Here is an 18,894-nt window from a genome sequence, read left to right as displayed (position 1 = left end):
TTGTTCCAAAATTAATATCCTATCATGCAGATGGAGTCTATGGTTGTGAACTTGTCACCGTGGTGATTTCAATGTTTTGTTTAAATCTATCAAAAGTTTTTTTTTAAATGACAGACCATGTGTGGCCATTATACATACATGTATAATGGGGACATGAATGGTGGAGCTGACCATGCTCAATCCTGATTAATTTAGGATTTTAAACATGTGACGGAGTTCACAACATCACCGGACACATTTTTTTAGGAATTACAGTTTTTGAGAGAAATACTCTTTAAACTCAAGGGGCTATTGCAAGAAACTACATAAGGTCATTTTTCAGTTTACATTAACTATTGGCAGTTTTTTTTTGAGAGAGAGTTTCAAATTGGGATCCTTTGCTCAGGACAATGGAATTTCAAGTTACAGAGCCGATATGGAAATGTGTAATATTGAAAATATATTATTTTAAATTCCCCTTTATAAAGTATAAAACTACAGTGGGGCAAAAAAGTATTTAGTCAGCCACCAATTGTGCAAGTTCTCCCACTTAAAAAGATGAGAGAGGCCTGTAATTTTCATCATAGGTACACTTCAACTATGACAGACAAAATGAAAAAGAAAAAAGGATTTTTAATGAATTTATTTGCAAATTATGGTGGAAAATAAGTATTTGGTCACCTACAAACAAGCAAGTTTTCTGGCTCTCACAGACCTGTAACAGACCTGTAACAACTTCTTTAAGAGACTCCTCTGTCCTCTACTCGTTACCTGTTTGAACTTGTTATCAGTATAAAAGACACCTGTCTACAACCTCAAACAGTCACACTCCAAACTCCACTATGCCCAAGACCAAAGAGCTGTCAAAGGACACCAGAAACAAAATTGTAGACCTTCACCAGGCTGGGAAAACTGAATCTGCAATAGGTAAGCAGCTTGGTTTGAAGAAATCAACTGTGGGAGCAATTATTAGGAAATGGAAGATATACTAGACCACTGATAATCTCCCTCGATCTGGGGCTCCATGCAAGATCTCACCCCGTGGGGTCAAAATGATCACAAGAATGGTGAGCAAAAATCCCAGAACCACACGGGGGCACCTAGTGAATGACCTGCAGAGAGCTCGGACCAAAGTAGCAAAGCCTACCATCAGTAACACACTACGGCGCCAGGGACACAAATCCTGCAGAAGAAGATTGGGAGAATGTCATATGGTCAGATGAAACAAAATAGAACTTTTCGTGTTTGGAGGACAAAGAATGCTGGGTTGCATCCAAAGAACACCATACCTACTGTGAAGCGTGGGGATGGAAACATCATGCTTTGGGGCTGTTTTTCTGCAAAGGGACCAGGACGACTGATCCGTGTAAAGGAAAGAATGAATGGGGCCATGTATCGTGAGATTTTGAGTGAAAACCTCCTTCCATCAGCAAGGGCATTGAAGATGAAATGTGGCTGGGTCTTTCAGCATGACAATGATCCCAAACACACCGCCCGGGCAATGAAGGAGTGGCTTCGTAAGAAGCATTTCAAGGTCCTGGAGTGGCCTAGCCAGTCTCCAGATCTCAACCTCATAGAAAATCTTTGGAGGAAGTTGAACGTCTGTGTTGCCCAGCAACAGCCACAAAACCTCACTGCTCTAGAGGAGATCTGCATGGAGGAATGGGCCAAAATACCAGCAACAGTGTGTGAAAACCTTGTGAAGACTTACAGAAAATGTTTGACCTCTGTCATTGCCAACAAAGGGTATATAACAAAGTATTGAGATAAACTTTTGTTATTGACCAAATACTTATTTTCCACCATATTTTGCTAATAAATTCATTAAAAATCCTACAATGTGATTGTCTGGATTTTTTTTCTCGTTTTGTCTGTCATAGTTGAAGTGTACCTATGATGAAAATTACAGGCCTCTCTCATCTTTTTAAGTGGGAGAACTTGCACAATTGGTGGCTGACTAAATACTTTTTGGCCCCACTGTATAAAAAAATAAAGTTTCCCTGCCGGCAAGGACTGTCCTGACTTTCAAAAATCCCTGAGTGACACGCCTTGGTGCTATTTGCCTGCAAAATGTGGGTGCATATATACCATATCACTAAGACTTCTGTAATAATAAATCTTACTTTAGTTCGGCGTATGAGGGATAGTATGCCCCTCAACACTCTAGAAGGAAAAAAACATGCTGTCTTGTATGAATTTGAGGAAAACAAGTGACAATGTTTATTCTAAAAATAAAGGATATATTCAGTATGGGTGTTTAATTGACTCCCCAGGTGACAGACATTATATTTGTAGCTAACATTATTATTTTATACATCCTCTGTTGAGAAAAAAAGCTAATGTATCGTGCTGTAAAATATATGGATAAGCCTGTGTACATATTGTCTTATTGATACCAATAATATCTGCCATGGACATGGCCTGTTGCTGGGGCTGTGTCATCGAGTCTGTAACAATGCAAGTGAGTTATTGTGAGTGGCTTTGGGTGAAGCGCTCATAATATCAAAATGTAGTTCCTCACATGGTCCCAGAATCGCTCTCACAGAGACAACGCTCTGTTCTGCCTCCCTGAGAACACAGTAGCCAATCACAACCAGACACCTTCGGTCTCTGCCAACCATAACAATGGCCATGGCTGTGTCCCAATGGCCTTATATAGCCTCCTTTCCTCATCTTCTTTCCTACACTAGGACTGATCTGATAAGGACAGGCTGAAATTTTTGAATGAAAACCTATTCATAACATGTACAGTGCCTTGCGAAAGTATTCGGCCCCCTTGAACTTTGCGACCATTTGCCACATTTCAGGCTTCAAACATAAAGATATAAAACTGTATTTGTTTTGTGAAGAATCAACAACAAGTGGGACACAATCATGAAGTGGAACAACATTTATTGGATATTTCAAACTTTTTGAACAAATCAAAAACTGATTAATTGGGCGTGCAAAATTATTCAGCCCCTTTACTTTCAGTGCAGCAAACTCTCTCCAGAATTTCAGTGAGGATCTCTGAATGATCCAATGTTGACCTAAATGACTAATGATGATAAATACAATCCACCTGTGTGTAATCAAGTCTCCGTATAAATGCACCTGCACTGTGATAGTCTGAGGTCCGTTAAAAGCGCAGAGAGCATCACGAAGAACAAGGAACACACCAGGCAGGTCCGAGATACTGTTGTGAAGAAGTTTAAAGCCGGATTTGGATACAAAAAGATTTCCCAAGCTTTAAACATCCCAAGGAGCACTGTGCAAGCGATAATATTGAAATGGAAGGAGTATCAAACCACTGCAAATCTACCAGGACCTGGCCGTCCCTCTAAACCTTCAGCTCATACAAGGAGAAGACTGATCAGAGATGCAGCCAAGAGGCCTATGATCACTCTGGATGAACTGCAGAGATCTACAGCTGAGGTGGGACACTGTCCATAGGACAACAATCAGTCGTATATTGCACAAATCTGGCCTTTATGGAAGAGTGGCAAGAGGAAAGCCATTTCTTAAAGATATCCATAAAAAGTGTTGTTTAAAGTTTGCCACAAGCCACCTGGGAGACACACCAAACATGTGGAAGAAGGTGCTCTGGTCAGATGAAACCAAAATTGAACTTTTTGGCAACAATGCAAAACGTTATGTTTGGCGAAAAAGCAACACAGCTCATCACCCTAAACACACCATCCCCACTGTCAAATATGGTGGTGGCAGCATCATGGTTTGGGCCTGCTTTTCTTCAGCAGGGACAGGGAAGATGGTTAAAATTGATGGGAAGATGGATGGAGCCAAATACAGGACCATTCTGGAAGAAAACCTGATGGAGTCTGCAAAAGACCTGAGACTGGGACGGAGATTTGTCTTCCAACAAGACAATGATCAAAAACATAAAGCAAAATCTACAATGGAATGGTTCAAAAATAAACATATCCAGGTGTTAGAATGGCCAAGTCAAAGTCCAGACCTGAATCCAATCGAGAATCTGCGGAAAGAACTGAAAACTTCTGTTCACAAATGCTCTCCATCCAACCTCACTGAGCTCGAGCTGTTTTGCAAGGAGGAATGGGAAAAAAAATCAGTCTCTCGATGTGCAAAACTGATAGAGACATACCCCAAGTGACTTACTGTAATCGCAGCAAAAGGTGGCGCTACAAAGTATTAACTTAAGGGGGCTGAATAATTTTGCATGCCCAATTTTTCAGTTTTTGATTTGTTGAAAAAGTTTGAAATATCCAATAAATGTCGTTCCACTTCATGATTGTGTCCCACTTGTTGTTGATTCTTCACAAAAAATACAGTTTTATATCTTTATGTCTGAAGCCTGAAATGTGGCAAAAGGTCACAAAGTTCAAGGGGGCCGAATACTTTCTCAAGGCACTGTATCTATCAGTGATTATAACTGTGGCATCATACCAAGATCCTGCTTAATTTCTCCTTTCCTCTTTCCCTTTCCTGCAACCCTAGGGCCTGTCCAGAAGGTCCGTGCCCAATGCTGCATTCGTAACCAAGTGGGAGGTGTGAATCAACCAGTTGTGAAGTCGTGAATACCAGTTGGATGCATTCACATGCTTTGAACTTGTTCAGAAACGCGATTGGCTAATGGCCAACAAACTGTGTAAACAATAAACTAAAAGTGCAGTTATCATGCTTGTTAACAAATTATAGTGTTCAAAAACCATATTAACAGATAATTTATAAAAAGCAATGTTTTTGTTGCATTTAACTGCAGACAATTCTGTTATCCAGGTCATTTCCGAGGTAAGTGACGTCAGAGGTCAGCATGTGGGAGCTCAGGATGATGGACGAGTTTCACACTAGTAATTATCAGTTAGAGGCCATTCAAGTGGATATTTCTCCAGTAGTGTGTGGTAAATTCCCACTTCCCACTTGGTTACAAATGGAGCACTAGTTAGTTCGTCACAGCTTCTGTTTCAGTACTTAAACGGTAAGAGAGCTGAGTTTCCACCATACTGCTTTCTCTAGTCAGTCTGTTTCAGATCAGCGCTCAATATTAAGGAAAGGAGTTAAGAAAACCATTTGAATGATTTGGGACATACCCAAGACTTTGGATGAACCCAGCTCCACACCAACTCATTCAAGGGTTTTTCTTTATTTTGACTCTTTTCTACATTGTAGAATAATAGTGAAGACATCAAAACTATGAAATGACACATGGAATAAAAAAAGTGTTAAAACAAATCTAAATCTATTTTATATTTGAGATTCTTCAAAGTAGCAACCTTTTGCCTTGACGACAGCTTTGCACACTCTTAGCTTTTCTCAACCAGCTTTCATGAGGTAGTCACCCGGAATGCATTTCAATTAACAGGTGTGCCTTGTTAAGTTCATTTGTGGAATTTCTTTCCATCATAATGCATTTGAGCCAATCAGTTGTGTTGTGACAAGATAGGGGGGTATACAGAAGATAGCCCTATTTGGTCAAAGACAAAGCCCATTTTATGTCAGGAAAAGCTCAAATAAGCAAAGAGAAAATACAGTCCATCATTACTTTAAGCCATGAAGGTCAGTCAATCTGGAAAATTTCAAGAACTTTTGAAGTTTCTTCAAGTGCAGTCGCAAAAACCATCAAGCGCTATGATGAAACGGGCTCTCGTGAGGACCACCACAGGAAAGGAATACCCAGTGTTACCTTTGCTGCAGAGGATACATTCATGACAGCTTTGCATACTCTTGTTAAAGGGTGGCCACTTTGATTCAATAAGTGTTATTTCATAGTATTGATGTATTCACTATTATTCTACAATGTAGAAAATAGTAAAAAATAAAGAAAAACCCTTGAATGAGTAGGTGTGTCCAAACTTTTGACTGGTACTGTATAGACACATTTCCCTATTGTGATGTAATAGTTATTTTACAATATTGACTTGTATAAGGATATACTGTACATTAGGATACATTCTAAAAGGTATACAGTAATAATGACAGTGTGATTTGAACCATTACCAATGACTTTATATAACCAGTGGGCATAGTATACACTGTGTTGATATGCACACATTCAAATATGTTTAATGATTTGTGGGACTATTTTCTGCCTCATTTTACATAGTTAAGATCAACTGCTTTAGGTTTTGAAAAGCACAGTTAGTTAAGGCTTAAGGGCATGGCTTACAAACATGAAATATATCAGCTTTTATGGAAATACAGTATATACTGTAGTCATGGATACACTGAGGCATGTCAGTGAATGTAAATCAATTTTGTTTTCTGACATTAGGGGGTGGTATGTGGATTCACTACAGTAAAACGGATACAGTAGTTAGGGGACAGTTGACTTGAGGTCATGTTATGTTATGTAGCCCGCAGTCGGTCCCCAAAGTTATAAACTACAGACATGCACGTCATGCAACAGTCGTCGCATAGGCCACGTGAGTTAACCGTGCATGTAAATGCACTCCAGAGCGCACCCCTCATAGAGTGAAACAATTCACTTGGTCAAGTATAGCTGCTTCCTTTGTCCTTAATTCTGTCATATGAATACAATTTGGTTTGGAAATACGCATTTAAGACTCATCAGTGTATCGAGTTCGTGTAAAGGTGAGTACGCCTACCACATGCCCTTTATGGCAACTGTTTATTGTATTTACAATAAAGTACAGTAACATCTGAAAGGCTATACAGTAGCCTCTAGACGCCTAGGCTGTCTTGATGAAAGTATATCACATGTATAATAATGTCAGTCTGCGCACAATTCATATAGCGTCCATGTGATCGGAATTCACACCCCGCACAAGGAGACACGCAAAGAAGGAGAGAGATGGGGGGCGATCGTTCAAGATAGGAGAGCGAGCGATACAGTCCTTGGAGCTAGCAATCGAGGTGCACTCGGGGCCTGCCTGTGCTACAGACGGCCACGGACCCTGCAAACTTTACATCTGAAGAAATAACGCTGTGCGGAGTGCCGACGAGTGACTACCCTTTTATGGAGGACCAACATACCGGGTAAACATTCGCCTTCAACTTGGTTTGATATACACGCCTATAGTGTTTATTTAACGCATATGTTTTTGCCATGTTTTATTTCCTCGTAATGTAGAGTTAATCTACCCATCTTTCATATCCATCGCTTGATAGCCTACATCAATTATCGGATGACATAGCGACATTGACATAGACTAAACAGATATTTCACTTTAATAGTTTTGTAGAATAACAATTTCGTAGATTTTGAGGTTTTGTTAGAACCATGATGTTAATTTAATGCAACTGAATTTCCGAAAAATATAACCCTCAAATAGACTACAGGAATTTGTGCAGATGTTTTGAAATGTTATGATATTTTGCCAATTAACTGTATGAAATGTAACACTTTTTATTAGTCAACAAGATATCCTGCAATGTTTCAAATAGGATGAGTGGCGAAAGTGGAATCATATCGGTCATTGCGTCATTATCAAGTTCAACCAAAAACGCACCCCTGTAGGCTATAGGCATTATACAACACATGTAGCCGCCTAACCATAGACCCACACATATGTTGCATACCATGTAGCCTATTCATAGCTTGTGGATCTTAAAGTTATGGTATCCAAATGAGAGAGGCTACAGTAACTCACTGCAATCAGACCGGCATATTGTGTGCTATTAATATAGGCTTCAACCACCTTATATATATTAGTACTTTTATGTCCTCAGTGCTAACTTAACATGTTAAGTCATAGTGTACAGAAAATCAATCTATACCTGTCAAAGCATTAGGAGTAGACTATAAAGGTTTCAGTTTAGAGAAGTGCTTATAAATGTATCCAAGATGTTTTCTTGTAATTCTATCTGATACTGTATTATGGGTCTGTACTCGTTTGAATGTGCCTGCCTTATTCACGTGTCTCCATAGGATACTTATAAATGATGTTGTTTGTGAATAAATGCATAGTACAGTTTATATAGTCCATTATTGATTCGATGGAATCAATAGGCTACATCCTTGCTGTTTGTTGGCTAAAAATTGCAGAATTTTGACAGAGTCCCTGATTTACAACCATTTACTCTCTATGACCTGGGGTCTGACTTCTGTGTTACTGTCTGCATCCCATGAAACCCCTGACATGTGACTACACACAATGCCTACTGTATTGTTTGGGCCTTGCATGTAGCTCGTGGCAATTTCTTCATTTCCTGCTCTCCCTCTTACTCTTGCTCTCTCTCTCTCTCTCTCTCTCTCTCTCTCTCTGCTGTCTTTCTCTATTTTTGTCTCTCTCTCTCTCTCTCTCACACACACACACACACACACACACACACACACACACACACACACACACACACACACACACACACACACACACACACACACACACACACACACACACACACACACACACACACACACACACACACACACACTTTCTGTTGTTTAGTGTTTCTTGTTTAGAGATGATTCATGATTCATATACCAGTACATTGCAAGATGGCCCCTCTATTTTATCTTTCCAAGATGTTTTCATCAATATGAGGTGGAATGGGCGGTGTCAGGTTAGAGGTTGGCCTCATTTGCTTCTTGTGTGTGTGTGTAGCTTTAACTAACATGGCTGACATCCAGCACTCCAAGCCTACAGGTTTGCCTTTCACACACAGCTCTCAACACTGTGAAATCCATCTCAGCTGTCATACCAAACAAGAGAAGAATATACAGACAGAGAGACTCCCAACACTCTGCTTATGATCTCAATCTAAACCTAAAGGCTCAGTGTATGTTTGTGTGTAGGTCTGTACGTGCCTGCCTGTCTATAGACTCCACACGATGACACCTCTTTCATAGTTCTTTGCTTTATTGCTGGGAAGTCAGTGAGGGCCACGAGGTGTACTGCCAAGTTCTTATCTTTAATGTTTAACAACGACATACATGGAAAGAGTGTTCTTTTTTTTCTCAACCCGAGGCCTTTACCGTCGCCCATCTTTGAGTTGGACGGCTGCCAAACTCTGTGATGGCGCCCAACAGCTGTATTTTTGTATGCTGTGTCCTGGGATGCCCTTCCTCCATAGGCTCCACACTACGAAACATTCCACGGGGGGCAAAGGGGGGCGGTGAGAAGAGAGAGAGAGAGAGACACACACACAGTTAGAGACACGTACATGGGGAGAAAGGGTAGGGAAAGAGGGAGAGAGAGGTTGTAGGGTTCGCTCAACTGGCTTTACCCTTCATCAGACGCTTGGCTGAACAGTATGGACTCTTTAACATCGGGGCAATCAACTGTAAAGGAAATGTTTAGGTTTCCTGTCACCTTCCACCTCTGTGTTTATTATCCAGTATTGTAGGACCCACTCACTATGTTGCTTTACCAGTACATATTTTTGTACTACTGTTGCTACTGTACTTGGTGCTTGGAGTGCGAGAAAATATTTCACTTATAGTATTTGGGGATAAATGTTATTCATTTGACAACCAATATTTGAGATGAGATTCTAATTCTTTGTTTACAGTGCTAGCTGAAAAATAACGCCTTGATTTCTGTCTCTTTGGCTCCTTGGTTTAACTAGTGCACTTGACGAGAGGGAGGGAGGGAGGGAGGGACCACACTACGAATGCTCTGTGTAAAAAGGCCCTACCCATCTGGCTTCTTTCTGTGAGGCCATCTAGAGATGATAATGAGGCAATGGGATGGCAGTGTGCATGGTAGGTGATACAGGGCAGACATACATTATTTCCTCATCATCTTTACTGTATGTATGTATGGTTGCTCTGGGCCAGCAGTGTTGTCACAGATCCCATCATGTCGTCAACTGAGTCCAGTACACAGTTCCTGTCATTTAGATGTGAAGTGGGTTCTGTCATACTGTGCTGCCTGATTCTGTTTGACGTGTGTGTGTGTTTAGTTATTGGTATGTTTTCAAAACTTTTTTTCTTTCCATTTTCAAATCTTTTCCCCCATATAATATGTGTCTTGGGATTATTGTCTGAAATGGACTGAAAATAAAGTTTGATAGATGTTTATCTGGTATGGTGAGACACAATCTGTAGAGATGTTTTTCACCATCTTTCAAGAATTCTGAGAATATCTAGTCAATTCATTTGTAGTTATTCTGTTACCATTACAGTGCATTTGTAGTAGCAGTGTTTGATATGTTGATTATATTGTTCATTTCAAATCATTTCTGAGGGCTTAAGGAAATTCTGCCTTCTCAGATTGTGTCTGGCCTTAGCTACAGTGTGGGTTGTCCTATCAATAGAGCCTAACTAGCGAAGTTGTATGTTGCATTATATGAACTAATGTTGGCATATTGGATGGAAGATTAAATTAAACTGTAGATGGTGTAGCATGGCATTGGTTCTTGTTTGGTAAACAGTGGATTGTTTGTCAGATATATACAGCACCAGTCAAAAGTTTGGACACACCCACTCATTCAAGGTTTTTCTTTATTTTTTACTATTTTCTACATTGTAGAATAATAGTGAAGACATCAAAACTATGACATAACACATATGGAATCATGTAGAAACTACATAAGTGTTTTTAAAAAGTCTTCAAAGTGGCCACCCTTTGCCTTGATGACAGCTTTGCACACTTGGCATTCTCTCAACCAGCTTCACCTGGAATGCTTTTCCAACAGTCTTGAAGGAGTTCCCACATATGCTGAGCACTTGTTGGCTGCTTTTCCTTCACTCTGCGGTCCAACTCATCCCAAACCATATTAATTGGGTTGAGGTCAGCTGATTGTGGAGGCCAGGTCACCTGATGCAGCACTCCATCACTCTCCTTGTTGGTCAAATAGCCCTTACACAGCCTGGAGGTGTGTTTTGGGTCATTGTCTTGTTGAAAAAAACAAATGATGGTCTGACTAAGTGCAAACCAGATGGGATGGTGTATCGCTGCAGAATACTATGGTGGCCATGCTGTTTAAGTGTGCCTTGAATTCTAAATAAATCACAGACAGTGTCAACAGCAAAGCACCATCACACCTCCTCCATGCTTCACGGTGGGAACCAGACATGCAGAGATCATCCATTCACCTATTCTGCATCTCCCAAAGACACGGCGGTCAAAATTTGGGCTCATCAGACCAAAGGGAATATTTCCATAGGTCTAATATCAATTGCTCGTGTTTCTTTCCCCAAGAAGTATGTCTTTTCTTCTTATTGGTGTCCTTTAGTAGTGGTTTCTTTGCAGCAATTCAACCATGAAGGCCTGATTCACACAATCTCCTCTGAACAGTTGATGTTGAGATGTGTCTGTTACTTGAGCTCTGTTAATCATTTATTTGGGATGCAATTTCTGAGGTGCAGTTAACTCTAATGAACTTATCCACTGCAGCAGAGGTAATTTTGGGTATTTCTTTCCTTTGGCCGTCCTCATGAGAGCCAGTTTCATCATAGTGCTTGATGGTTTTTGTTACTGGACTTGTTTAAACTTTCCAGATTGACTGACCTTCATGTCTTAAAGTGACGATGGACTGTCGTTTCTCTTTGCTTATTTCAGCTGTTCTTGCCATAATATGGACTTGGTCTTTTACCAAATAGGGCTATCTTCTGTTTATCACCCCTACCTTGTCACAATGCAACTGATTGACTCAAACACATTAAGAAGGAAAGAAATTCCACAAATGAACTTTTAACAAGGCACACCTGTTAATTGAAATGCATTCCAGGTGACTACCTCATGAAGCTGGTTGAGAGAATGCCAAGCATGTGTAAAGCTGTCATATTTCATAGTTTTTATGTCCTCACTATTATTCTACAGTATAGAAAATAGTACAAATAAGCTTTGCACACTCTTAGCATTCTCTCAACCAGCTTCACGAGGTAGTCACCTGGAATGAATTTCAATTAACAGGCGTGACTTGTAAAAAGTACATTTGTGGAATTTCTTTCCTTCTTAATTAGCCAATCAGTTGAGTTGTGACAAGGTAGGGGTGGTAAACAGAAGAGTGTATAAAACATTAGGAACACGTTGTCTTTCTATGACATAGCCTGACCAGGTGAATCCAGGTGAAATCAGTGATCCCTTATTGATGTCACATGTTAAATCCACTTCAATCAGTGTAGGTGAAGGGGAGGTTGACAGATTAAAGAAGGATTTTTAAGCCATGAGACAACTGAGACATGGATTGTGTCCCATTCAGATGGTGAAATGGCAAGACTAAAGATTTAGGTGCCTTTGAACGGGGTATGGTAGTAGGTGCCAGGCGCACCAATTTGTGTCAAGAACTGCAACACTGCTAGGTTTTTCACGCTCAACAATTTCCCGTGTGTAACAACAATGGTCCACCACCCGAAGGAGATCCAGCCAACTTGACACAACTGTGAGAAGCATTGGAGTCAACACGGGCCAGCATACCTGTGGAACGCTTTCAACACCCTGTAGAGTCCATGCCCCGACCAATTGAAGCTGTTATGAAGGCCAAAGGGTGTACATCTCAATATTAGGAAGGTGTGCTTAATATTTATATATTTCTTTCTTCAGTTTTCCTCAGGAAGCTCGAGCAGTGTAACTTCTTGTACCAGGAAGGTTTAAAAGAAAAGTGGAGAAGATAAGTGTGTTTTGTTAACTGTTCACCTACTAAAACAGTGTACATAAACTCATGCACACACACATACAAATTGACAAACTATTAACCTACACATTCACTGAAAGCGAGGGAGAGAGAGAGAGCTATTAAGATTCTTGAAAGGTAACTGATTTGATTACTTTGGCTCATTCTGTGCTTTAGAGGAAGTCTTCCAAGAACTGAGACAATGGGCAGTAAACATGCTCTCCATATTAATTTAACATAAGGACTAACTAATGTGCTCCTTTTTACCTGGAACCTAATGCCTCAAGAACATTGACGATAACAGAGAATTGTCATAATGCTTCATATGCTTTTTCAGTGTTCCATGTGGAGAGGTTTGACAAGTAGCTCTTGCAAAACTAAAAGCCATTTTCTCTCCCTCTCTCTCTTTTCACTCACACACTCTCTCTCTCTCTCTTACTCTCTCTCCCTCTCTTTCTCTCTGTGTGAGGTTTCTGGTAAGTGACATGGTTGGCCTTTGGCATAACGCCTGGCAAGATCACATGGCATGGATGTCACGCCAGTTTGTGTGTGCGTGTGTGTTAGAGGAGGAGAATGAGAGAGCGGCAGAGAGCATGTGTGCCTTTTACTGTTCCAAGTGTTTCACTATGAATGACAGCACATAGACATTACAGCAAATGAAGAGAAGTACTGAGGGGTGGGATGATTATGAAATTCGAATGACACTTTGATAGCATCACGAGTCCAGTTTCCCTTTACAATGTATACTAAAACTCAAGAGTAGATATGTCTTGGTGTGGCTGAAAAGAAATCAGTAGAATCTATTTGCACTTTTCCTAACGGTTTCCACTTATAAAACCATCAGTAAATACTTTGTGGACCATGAATAGTTGTGTAATCATTAAGTCATTGTTCATGTACGGTATCATTATCATTTGTGAATACATACAATACACTACATATTCATAATTTATTATGAGGACTTGTCATCATAATAGTAAATTAAATTACATAGGTTTTGAACAAATTATAGTAATGTGTAAAAAACGTATAGCAGACCTTCGAAATGAAGTGTTCCCTACAGTACCTATAAGACTTGGTTATACAGAAGCACTCTGTCAATGGTATTACTTTTGTGTAGCCTATCTGTCCATAGACCTTGAGGTGAAATGTACATTCATTTGTTCTAAGGCGGAACACAAGACAATGGGAGTCGTCTCTCCAGCGATCACTAAATGGGTCTTGAGGTTGTGTGGTCTTGACAGCATTTGAATGTACCTTGTCTTTTTCTGATGGCTCAATTGCATGCTAAGATATCTCAATTACCAAGTTATTCACTCTGCACAGTATCGTAGTCCCTCTTAAAATGAAGTACAACTTATAAATGCTTTATATAGTATACGCCAGTGGGGAACTATGACTATAGGACCCCCTTCAGAGGGACCAAACATTTTACAATATGTTGTGTCAAACAAAGAAATCTAGAAAAGAACAGAAAACATAACATCAGTTTATGCGCCCAACATTTTATCTACTGTAGATGGACCATCCTATATTCCCCATGAAGGAAGAGCAATGCTTTTTGAATACATTATGAATGAATCACACAGAGACAGAACTGGCACCAACAAAACATTTGACGCACAGCATAAAATAATGCGACCAGCAAAACAGAAAACACACTTTTTAAACAACCTATGGTAGCCTAACACCACAGTCACACTGTCACCAATAGCGACAACAAGTGACACATCAAAGGTGTCAGGTTCATGGGGCTGAAAGGACAGCGATCATAATACCTGTCCACTCCATGGCGCTGAAGAAGAGCCAGTTTTGGCCATAGACACGGCTGACAGACAGGCGACAGCAGTCACACACAGCATCACATAATGTTAAAGAATAAGCAGCCCATTCACTCCAGTAGACCCATGCAATCATAACAATGCAAAAAGATAACAATTTCATTTTGAAAATGAAATGAATAAACCAGCTATTACTTCCCATTGCAAACATATTTTATCACGTTCCTCACACTAACTGGTGAGCTAAAGTTTAAATGCAACAATGTTTCACTGTCATTATTTTCAAAGAGATGGTTTGTTAGCAAGTTAGCTGCAATAAAAAAACAGTGCCACTCACCAGATGAGGATCATTTAACTAAGTTTGAAAATGTATCTAGAAAAGGGTGACGCTAACAAATGAGCAACAACGTCCACCTTTCAGGTGATATCTAACAACTGCTGCAGCCGCCTTCGCCATTGTCACTCTACTACAGCACAAGCTATCTAACGTTACTAGCATGGGGAAACTACTGCTCGCTATTGCCACTGATTCTTTGCTCTTGCGCTCTCAGTCGTGACATGTCTAGGCCAATGGCTGTATGGTCCTTGCTATCTGGAATCCATGGGATATCCTTACCCCCATTGAAGTTGACATTTAAAATGGTTAAGGTAAGGGTTAAGGTTAAGTAAGGGTTATGGTTATGGTTAGGGTAGGGGTTAGGGTAGGGATGTCCCAATCTGTTCCCAAGTATTTCCACGCATAAATAGAGAGGCATATGTGATCGTATCCCAATGTAATCAAGGTTTGAAATTATTCTGTTTTTGTCAAAAACTATTATCTGTTTGGGATTCTTGCAGTCATTTTTTAGTGTACAAATGATTTAGAACTATATTCCGGCCCCCGACCATTCGCTCAAGGAGTAATCGGCCCCCCGACCATTCGCTCAAGGAGTATCGGCCCACGGCTGAATGTAATTGGGGATCCCTGGTCTAGGCCTTTATTTTACTTGTCCAGTTTACTGTTAGCTGTTATAGCCTTAGTTTAGCATAAAGCACACTGTAGGCCTCACATGACTGTTACACCTGCCCTGCTCCAGGCCAGAGCACGAGGTAAGCACCAAGTTTATAGGGCACATAATGTCATGTGTAATCTCACATGTAATATCAGCAATTGCATCTTAACAGAGCTCTAGACTAACTTTTTCAGTTGATAGCCCCAGTACATGATTTGGTCGCACCAATTATTCGCCACTGCGCAACGATAATGGCCTGACCTGGGTCCCATAATGTACCTGCATTCTATACAGAATGCCCTTTTGTTCTTACATTGATTTGGATAGATTTACACAGGGTTCAAAGGTAACTCTTTTTCTCACTGGCAGTTTGTAAATGCGTTGGAGTCGTGTATGCTTACTCTGTATATCTTTGCATTTTGACCTAGGGCACTAGGCTATATTATTCACCACCTGAGGAAGTGGGAACTCAAAACACTAGATTGCTAACTCTAAATATGATCATGTTGCTAGATAGCCATGTAGGGTAATTGATTAATCTTTCATTAAATGCAATGTCCTACAAATCCTTTCCAAGCCTAGGCCTATATAGGCTACTTGATGTAGGACTATTCACCGCAAATGGCGTGCTCCGCTCTGCAGGTGGAACAAAACCATATCCATGACGTGACCAGCTATATTTTTGTTTACTGACACCCTCGCGATCATCAACAAATTAGTGTCGCACTGCCAAGTCAAAGGGTCGCAAATGCGAGTGTTTTGGTCGCAGTTTTGAGCCCTGGAGGAAATTGATATAGTGGGTTATGTCACATTAGGCAATGCACCCGACATAGGGAGCTGTTATGTCACCCGTCATACACTTTGTAAAGTATGATATAACCTTATAGATGATTTGTGAAGCATCTATGTCATTCTTATAAAGACTTCAAGTATGATACAGTGTATAAAGCCTTTATATGTAGAAGTTATTTTTGCAGTTGGACCCTCACAGTCATGATATTATTATGACATTGTAACAAACGCATTTCTCTGAAGAGCGAATGCTTAACCTCAATCAAACCTCTGTGAGAAGTCAGACCTCAGCAGGAGTTAGCACCAGTAACCCTCTCTCTGGAGTCCTGCCCTGTATGTACTCTGTATGTTCAATCTGTGCCAGAGAGCTTGGTGGACTGCCAGTGCAGGGCAGTGGAAAAGCCTGGAATCTGAGTCAGCCACAGTCTCTGCTACATAGCCCCCTTATACCACTGCAAATTAGCATAGCATTATCTGATGCCCCGAATGATCCTGTCATGGTCATTGTGTTGCTGGATTTTTAAAAATGATGTCTTGACTGTTAACTGTGCTGGATTAGTTTCGGGAAATGCTGATTATTTTTGTTTGTGTAGCATAGGATTAATCAACTAATGAATATACATGCAAAAACACAAGTATTGAAATATACACTTCTGAAAATCAACCTGTAATATAGCATGCTGGGAAATATGATATGGATGGTGTGGTTTTCAGAATTAATTTGTAATACTCAACAATATTACTCAACAAGCTTGTTCAAATTCAGCTCACTTCGAGCAGAGTTTGTTGAGTAAACAAACTTGAACACATTAGTTCAAATTCATAAGTCCGGTCAACTCACAGAATAACACTGATTAAGCAATTGGTTGGCTTTTTACAGTTTGTGAGTAGCGTCATTAGGATAGGAAACATGTTATAGAAATATACATTAAATGTGCAGTAACACTTTAGAAGTAGTATACACTGAACAAAAATATAAACGCAACATGTAAAGTGTTGATCCCATGTTTCATGAGCTGAAATAAAATATAATTTTCCAGATGCACAAAAAACTTGTTTTGCTAAAATTTGGTGCACAATTTTGTTTACATCCCTGTTAGTGAGCGTCTCTCCTTTGCTTACATAATCCATCCACCTGACAGGGATGGCATATCAAAAAGCTGATTTAACAGCATGATCATTACACAGGTGCACCTTGTGCTGGAGACAATAAAAGGCCACTCTAAAATGTGTTGTTTTGTCACACAACACAATGCCACAGATGTCTCAAATTTTGTGAGAGGGCGCAATTGGAATGTTGACTGCAGGAATGACCACCTGAGCAGTTGCCAGAGAATTGAATGTTAATTTCTCTACCAAAGTCATTTTAGAGAATTAAGTCCAACCGGCCTCACAATCGCAGACCACATGTATCCAAGCCAGCCTAGGACCTCCACATCCGGCTTCTTCACCTGCGGGATCGTCTGAGATCCCAGCCACCCAGACAGCTGATGAAACTGTAGGTTTGAGCAACCGACTAATTTCTGCACAAACTGTCAGAAACCATCTCAGTGAAGCTCATCTGCGTGCTTGTCATCCTCACCTTTGACCTGACTGCAGTTCGCGTCGTAACAGACTTCAGTGTGCAAATATACACCTTCGATGGCCACTGGCATGCTGGTGAAGTGTGCTCTTCACGGATGAATCCCGGTTTCAACTGTACAGGGCAGATGGCAGACAGCGTGTATGGCATTGTGTGGGTAAACGGTTTGCTAATGTCAACATTGTGAGTAGAGTGCCCCATGGTGGTGGTGGGGTTATGGTATAGGCAGGCATAAGCTACGGACAACAAACACAATTGCATTTTATCGATGGCAATTTGAATGCACAGAGATAACGTGACAAGATCCCGAGGCCCATTGTTGTGCCATTCATTCACTGCCATCACCTCACATTTCAGCATGATAATGCACGGCCCCATGTTGCAAGGATCTGTACACTGTACAATTCCTGGAAGCTGAAAATGTCCCAGTTCTTCCATGGCCTGCATACTCACCAGACCCATTGAGCATGTTTTGGATACTCTGGATCGACGTGTACAACATCAAGTTCCAGTTCCCGCCAATATCCTGCAACTTCACACAGCCATTGAAGAGGAGTGGGACAACATTCCACAGGCCACAATCAACAGCCTAATCAACTCTATGAGAAGGAGATGTGTCGTGCTGCATGAGGCAAATGGTGGTCACACCAGATACTGACTGGTTTTCTGATCCATGCCCTACCTTTTATTTGAAAGCATCTGTGACCAACAGATGTATATCTGTATTCCCAGTCATGTGAAATCCATAGATTAGGGCCTAATTCATTTATTTAATTTGACTGTACTGAGTTCATTGAAGGAAGTCAATCTTCAAAATTGTTGCGTGTTTATATTTTTGTTCAGTGTATTTATTACTATAATATGCTATTGCTACATTATTTTTTAGTTACAACAGTGATTCTACACCTTTTGAGAGATTTAAAAGTGCTGCCACAATCAAAAATCTTAATATGAATCCTACCATGTAACATGGAGACTAATCTCTCTTGGACAGACAGCATAAGCATCAAGCATCTGGCCAAATTACGCAAAACCTGTGAATCTCCCTCCTCAACTTAACTAAGCTCACTCGAGGTCGATCCCATGTAAATATAAGGAAATCTAATGTAAAAACATGTCCAGCTCATTGTTTGTCTATGCTGTTTATTTGCATAGTGTTTAGGCAACCTTCTCCAAGTCTATAGGAAAAGACAGCTCCTATGATTGGACTGGCCAGGGGTGTCCAGTAATACAGGTTATTTAAGGGGACATGTAATTTGAGTACACGTATATGTGGAGTATGGAGGGGTGT

At 40.5% G+C, this 18,894-nt stretch overlaps 1 protein-coding gene across 1 annotated transcript in view; it reads left to right on the top strand.

Moving 5' to 3' along the window:
- Positions 1 to 6,282: 6,282 nt before the first annotated feature.
- The window catches only part of LOC124048932 (nucleus accumbens-associated protein 2-like), a 43,738-nt gene continuing 31,126 nt past the window's right edge, over positions 6,283 to 18,894 (top strand). Inside the window, exons 1-2 of the mRNA XM_046370115.1 lie at positions 6,283 to 6,528; positions 6,692 to 6,933. The gene's annotated coding sequence lies outside the window, so the exon portion shown is untranslated. The remainder of the gene's footprint in view (positions 6,529 to 6,691; positions 6,934 to 18,894) is intronic.

This window comes from Oncorhynchus gorbuscha, linkage group LG11, assembly GCF_021184085.1.
Source record: "Oncorhynchus gorbuscha isolate QuinsamMale2020 ecotype Even-year linkage group LG11, OgorEven_v1.0, whole genome shotgun sequence".
Lineage (NCBI taxonomy): Eukaryota > Metazoa > Chordata > Actinopteri > Salmoniformes > Salmonidae > Oncorhynchus > Oncorhynchus gorbuscha.
The sequence above is the reverse complement of the archived record's forward strand: the minus strand, read 5'-3'. Positions and strand labels throughout refer to the sequence as shown.